Source organism: Coenobita brevimanus, chromosome 67 (assembly GCF_032717465.1).
Source record: "Coenobita brevimanus isolate Jiangsu-jjx chromosome 67, ASM3271746v2, whole genome shotgun sequence".
In the NCBI taxonomy this organism is placed as follows: domain Eukaryota; kingdom Metazoa; phylum Arthropoda; class Malacostraca; order Decapoda; family Coenobitidae; genus Coenobita; species Coenobita brevimanus.
The window spans coordinates 22,358,871-22,365,867 of NC_137020.1; the positions used below are offsets into that span (position 1 = coordinate 22,358,871).

Genomic DNA, 6,997 nt, shown 5'->3' on the forward strand with positions numbered 1-6,997 from the left:
CGTGTGTGTGTGTGTGTGTGTGTGTGTGTGTGTGTGTGTGTGTGTGTGTGTGTGTGTGTGTGTGTGTGTGTGTGTGTGTGTGTTTTGGACAGCCGAAACTACACATTCAAATCGCACCAAAATTGGCACAAAAATCGCAAAAAAATCGCTGATGTGAAAAAACTTGGTCCCATCACGATTGAAAAACTTTTACTATATTTAATAAGCGATCACATTCTGACCAAAAAAACGCAGCTCCTGGCGCCCGGCATAGGATCTCCGTAGAATTTTTTGCCCATATGTATAACTAAAATAAACTACAGCAGCGCGCGCGAGAGCCCTCCGCAGGAGCAAGTGCGAGGGGCCCGAAGGGCCCACGAGCACTTGTATAAACTAAAATAATACGCCATCGATAATGTAGTAGTAGTAGTAGTAGTATAGTAGTAGTGGTGGTATTAGTAGTAGTAGTATAGTAGTAGTGGTGGTATTAGTAGTAGTAGTAATAGTAGTAGTAGTAGTAGTAATAATAGTAGTAGTAGAAATAGTAGTAGCAATAATAGTAGTAGTAGAAATAGTAGTAGAAGTAGTAGTAGTAATAATAGTAGTAGTAGAAATAGTAGTAGTAATAATAGTAGTAGTAGAAATAGTAGTAGTAATAATAGTAGTAGCAGTAGTAACTAATTAAATAGTAGTAGTAGGAGTAATAGTAGTAGCTAAGGAGTAGTAGGAGTAGGAGTAGTAGTAATAGTAGTAGTAGTAGTAGTAGGAGTAGGAGTAGTAGTAATAGTAGTAGTAGTAGGAGTAGGAGTAGGAGTAGGAATTGGAGAAGTAGTAGTAATTGAATAGTAGTAGTAGTAGTAGTAGTAGTCCCAGAATCATCTGAAGCATGAACCCAGTGGACTACAGACTAAAGACCTCCTGCACTCCACCATCCATTTTTTCGGGGGATAGGGAGGGAGATGAGGGACGTTTGTATGACCAGGCAGTGGACTCACACGGTTATATCAGTGCCACCACGTGAAGGCGTCTCTCTCCAGCACCGGTGAAATGGTTAACAGAGAATATATGAGAATGACTGCAAGGGAGGGAAGAAAATGGCTAATTATTAATCTTAGTGAACGACACGATGATCCGTAATGCATCTAAGATTTGCTGAGGCACAGACATCCTCTAGAATACGACACGCAACCATCGAATCTACATCAAGGTTCCCTCTTTAAATATTGGGTGAATAGGGACAAGGGAGAAACAAATTATATCCAACAGTCTGACCGGCCCAGTTGCGAAGTGCATATGAAGTAGAGGGAGGTGGTGGTGGACTGGATGGAGTAGTGGGCTGGGGACTGTGTGGTTGCAGTAGAGAGACGTTGTGGTGGAGGGGACTGAGTAGTGGGCTGGGGACTGTGTGGTTGCGGGTTCGATTATGGCTGTTACAGGGACCGTTTTGTGAATGATATTTTTAATAAGGGGAGTTAAAGGAATTCGATGAAGTCTTAGAACCAAATATTCGCCAACTTTTCACGAGCAACATAAACAAATAAAACTACGAATAAGAAGACCGTGTTGACTGGGTGAGCAAAGATAATGAGTATTCAGTATGCTGCACTAAGGAAAACAACAGAGAATTGTTTAATGGGTAGTTTCTTCACTAACAGTTCAATATCGCCACCGTTCTTCCGTATGGCTCCTCCCAGGCGTCGTGAAAAGTATATATCGCTAATCTATTTAATTTCATAAAGGATGGACACAAACGAAACGCCTCCATGCCACCCTGTCTTCTGTCATCTGGCCGCCCTCTCTCCAGCTCACCTCTCTCTCTCTCTCTCTCTCTCTCTCTCTCTCTCTCTCTCTCTCTCTCTCTCTCTCTCTCTCTCTCTCTCTCTCACACACACACACACACACACACACACACACACACACACACACACACACACACACACACACACACACACACACACACACACACACACACACACACACACACACACACACATATCGTACTACTCCACTCCAGCTAATATCATATCACTGAGAAAGTAATATTGAGCATTATCATATTTTAATTCGATATTTTCTTATTTACTGCATTCCTATGATCCCACTAACACCATAACACTACCCTAAGGTGATATCCGTAGCGTATCACAGCTTGAACATCGGATTTTGATATCACTGTGTTCACTCCCATACCACAACGTCATAAACTCACCCCAACTAAACCCATAACACCAGATCAGGCTGTGGTATTCTTAGTTTATCAGAATTTATGGAACTCAACTCAATATCAGTCTGTTTGCGTCTCTTCCACCTGGTCCTACCAACACAAAATCCCTCCCCCTAAGACCGTAACACCAGATCTGAATGTGATAATCCTAGCGCTTTATATATTACTTTTGGATGTGGGGATAATGGAAAATGGGAGACTGGCTAGAAGAGTGTATGTGACTGGGGTAAAGGGAGGGGGAGACCGAGGATGAGATGGATGCGTGGGGTGCAGAGGTAGAAGCGAGAGGAGACTGTGAGTTGGAGAAAAGGAAGCCCAGTGACGAAGAACGAGGTGAAATGGAGCGAATCTTTCATGGCCACCCCTTGCAGTAATAGGGAATCTGGCTATAGACAAACAGGCTGAATTTAATCTAAAATTTGTTCACTACTTTCCACATATGCGGGGCCGACACGTCATAGAGAGATTCCCACAAGTAGCAATGCGGAGATTGCTTTGAACTGTATGATCTTGAAATAAATAAAAATAATAATAGTAAAAGTAGGTAATATGGAGATTCTAGCCCTTATCATCCGGAAGTAAAAAAGAATCATAGTAATAAAATGATCTGGTAATAACAAGAAAAAATTAACAGAAAAAAATATAATCGTAGTGAAGTAGCTAGCGTAATTCTATGGCAAAAGATGGATGCCAAAAAATCTCCAAACTTGACGATAATACAGACCAAAAGCAGTGACTATGATATAAGGCAAGAAAGTAGAGAAACACACACACACACACACACACACACACACACACACACACACACACACACACACACACACACACACAATTAAGAAAAGAAGAGAGGTAAAGAAAACACCCAGCTCACCCCACCCACCCCCCTAAGCCACCCAGCAAGCCATCTACCCAACACTGGCAGCAAAAAGTGAGAGAGAGAGAGAGAGAGATCAACAGGTAACCTACGAAAAGACATGAAGCCCGTTTAGGAGGTGTTTGAGGATGAACTGACAGACAACGGAAGGACAACAGACATACAGAAAGAGATCCATTGACAGACAGTGAAGGGGAAGCAAAAAAATATCTCACAGAAAGACAAACAGACAATGAGATAGGGCAACAATTCAGGTTTACAGACAGACAGACAGTAGAAGAGCAACGGGCACAGATTTACAAACAAACAGACGTACAATGGAAGGGCAGCAGACGTATTACAGAAAGACAGACAAGTGAAAGACAACCAGCATGCAAATTTACTAGCAGAGACAGACAGACAGACGAAGGGCAACAAGCACAGACAGACAGACAGACAGACAAACATACAACGGATGGACAGCAAACAGATCTATAGACAAACAGAAAACAGACAATGGATGGGCAAAAAGCACATCTGAAGACAGAGACAACAGAAGGGCAACAGATGGGCAGATTTACACACACACACACACACACACACACACACACACACACACACACACACACACACACACACACACACATGCACACGATGAAGGACGGACAGACACCGAAATCCATAAACTTCTTTCCATTTGCATAAAGATTATGACCATTGGAAAACTACAGTTACCTCTGTAATGGTGTAAAATAATAATAATAATAATAATAATAATAATAATAATAATAATAACGAAAGTAACTGCTGTTACTTCTGGTATTGGTGCTAGTAGTAGTAGTGGTGATGGTGGTAGTAGTAGTAGTTGTAGTTGTATTAAGATCACTATTGATAATAATAATAATAATGATAATAAAAATAAGTATAATTATAACAACCATATCTGTCTATTACCAGACACCATAATCCCGTAAGGGGTGGCCATTTGACTTTGAGTTATTTATTTTACGGGGAGAGGCACTAACCCTCCACCAACCCACTTGCTGACACGTAGGGAGCACGTATGGTTTGGTTATATGGTTACCACCCAGCGTCGTAAATGGTTTCTTGGCTTACAGGAAACCATTTGGCTTGACACTCAATGTAAAGCCACCTGTAAAGGAAAGAGAAGCAATAAGAAGTGACAGGAAAGACGGGAGAAATAGGAAGAGAGGAGGGCAGGCACAGAAAAAGAATGATAAAGGCTAAGGAAGAAGTAGGCAGCACTACATCAAGTGAGTGGATGATGGTCGCCACCACCTACCACTAAAAACTTTTCCTGCTCCCGCCAGGGCTCGAACCTGGGACCTTCTGCGTGTAAAGCAGACGTGATAACCACTACACTACGAGAGCTGTGATAATAATATCTGATGATGATTGTTATTGTTAATAATAATAATAATAATAATAATCATCGTCATCAGACATCCTTTCCCACAGAGGGATATAACAACAACAGCAATAACAACAATGAAGTAAAGCTTTCTGGAGCCGAATGCTAATCGCCCCCCAAAATATGCTTTTGGCCAAGTCCATGAGTTTGGCCATATCTTGTTACCCTGCAGGTTTCATGTTGATAGCTCAAGCCGTTCATGAGATATAATGGGAATACACACACACACACACACACACACACACACACACACACACACACACACACACACACACACACACACACACACACACACACACACACACATGCACACGATGAAGGACGGACAGACACCGAAATCCATAAACTTCTTTCCATTTGCATAAAGATTATGACCATTGGAAAACTACAGTTACCTCTGTAATGGTGTAAAATAATAATAATAATAATAATAATAATAATAATAATAATAATAACGAAAGTAACTGCTGTTACTACTGGTATTGGTGCTAGTAGTAGTAGTGGTGATGGTGGTAGTAGTAGTAGTTGCAGTAGTATTAAGATCACTATTGATAATAATAATAATAATGATAATAAAAATAAGTATAATTATAACAACCATATCTGTCTATTACCAGACACCATAATCCCGTAAGGGGTGGCCATTTGACTTTGAGTTATTTGTTTTACGGGGAGAGGCACTAACCCTCCACCAACCCACTTGCTGACAAGTAGGGAGCACATATGGTTTGGTTATATGGTTACCACCCAGCGTCGTAAATGGTTTCTTGGCTTACAGGAAACCATTTTGCTTGACACTCAATGTAAAGCCACCTGTAAAGGAAAGAGAAGCAATAAGAAGTGACAGGAAAGACGGGAGAAATAGGAAGAGAGGAGGGCAGGCACAGAAAAAGAATGATAAAGGCTAAGGAAGAAGTAGGCAGCACTACATCAAGTGAGTGGATGATGGTCGCCACCACCTACCACTAAAAACTTTTCCTGCTCCCGCCAGGGCTCGAACCTGGGACCTTCTGCGTGTAAAGCAGACGTGATAACCACTACACTACGAGAGCTGTGATAATAATATCTGATGATGATTGTTATTGTTAATAATAATAATAATAATCATCATCGTCATCAGACATCCTTTCCCACAGAGGGATATAACAACAACAGCAATAACAACAATGAAGTAAAGCTTTCTGGAGCCGAATGCTAATCGCCCGCCAGAATATACTGTTGGCCAAGTCCAAGAGTTTGGCCATATCTTGTTACCCTGCAGGTTTCATGTTGATAGCTCAAGCCGTTCATGAGATATAAAGGGAATACACACACACACACACACACACACACACACACACACACACACACACACACACACACACACACACACACACACACACACACACACACACACACACACACACACACACACACACACACACACACACACACACACACACACACACACACACACACACACACACACACACACACACACACACACACACACACACACACACACACACACACACACACACACACACACACACACACACACACACACACACACACACACACACACACACACACACACACACACACACACACACACACACACACACACACACACACACACACACACACACACACACACACACACACACACACACACACACACACACACACACACACACACACACACAGAGGCGGATAAAAACATTACCGCTCTGCCCCGTAAAGGCGGAGTGATAACAACAGTGAAATATAAAACAAAATTTCAACCTTATCACTCCTATAATGATATGTAAGAATTTTTCCCCCTAATTTGGTTCCAGGTGAATAAAATAGGCAGTGTCAGTTCAGTTGCCCAGAGAGAGAGAGAGAGAGAGGTCATTGACAATTGGGATGTAGGGTAGGTCAGGATAAGTTAATCTTTGTCCGTCTGTGTGTGTGTGTGTGTGTGTGTGTGTGTGTGTGTGTGTGTGTGTGTGTTTTGACAGCAGTAACTGGGTGTTTGTATGCATGAGAGAGAGAGAGAGAGAGAGAGAGAGAGAGAGACTGTAGGGCCATGTAGGTATGTGAGATGCGTGTGTGTGTTCACGTGTCTGATAATGTGCGTGTACGTGATTGTGCAACATTGACATTAGGATGGCCAGGGGTTACACACACACACACACACACACACACACACACACACACACACACACACACACACACACACACACACACACACACACACACACACACACACACACACACACACACACACACACACACACACACACACACACACACACACACACACACACACACACACACACACACACACACACACACACACACACACACACACACACACACACACACACACACACACACACACACACACACACACACACACACACACACACACACACACACACACACACACACACACACACACACACACACACACACACACACACACACACACACACACACACACACACACACACACACACACACACACACACACACACACACACAC

The 6,997-nt window shown here is 42.4% G+C and overlaps 2 non-coding genes across 2 annotated transcripts; both read right to left on the minus strand.

Moving 5' to 3' along the window:
- Window positions 1-4,375: 4,375 nt before the first annotated feature.
- TRNAV-UAC (transfer RNA valine (anticodon UAC)) lies at window positions 4,376-4,448 on the minus strand. The gene has a single exon. It is a non-coding gene; the product is annotated as a tRNA-Val (tRNA).
- Window positions 4,449-5,467: 1,019 nt separating this feature from the next.
- On the minus strand, window positions 5,468-5,540 carry TRNAV-UAC (transfer RNA valine (anticodon UAC)). The gene has a single exon. It is a non-coding gene; the product is annotated as a tRNA-Val (tRNA).
- Between the last annotated feature and the right edge of the window lie 1,457 nt (window positions 5,541-6,997).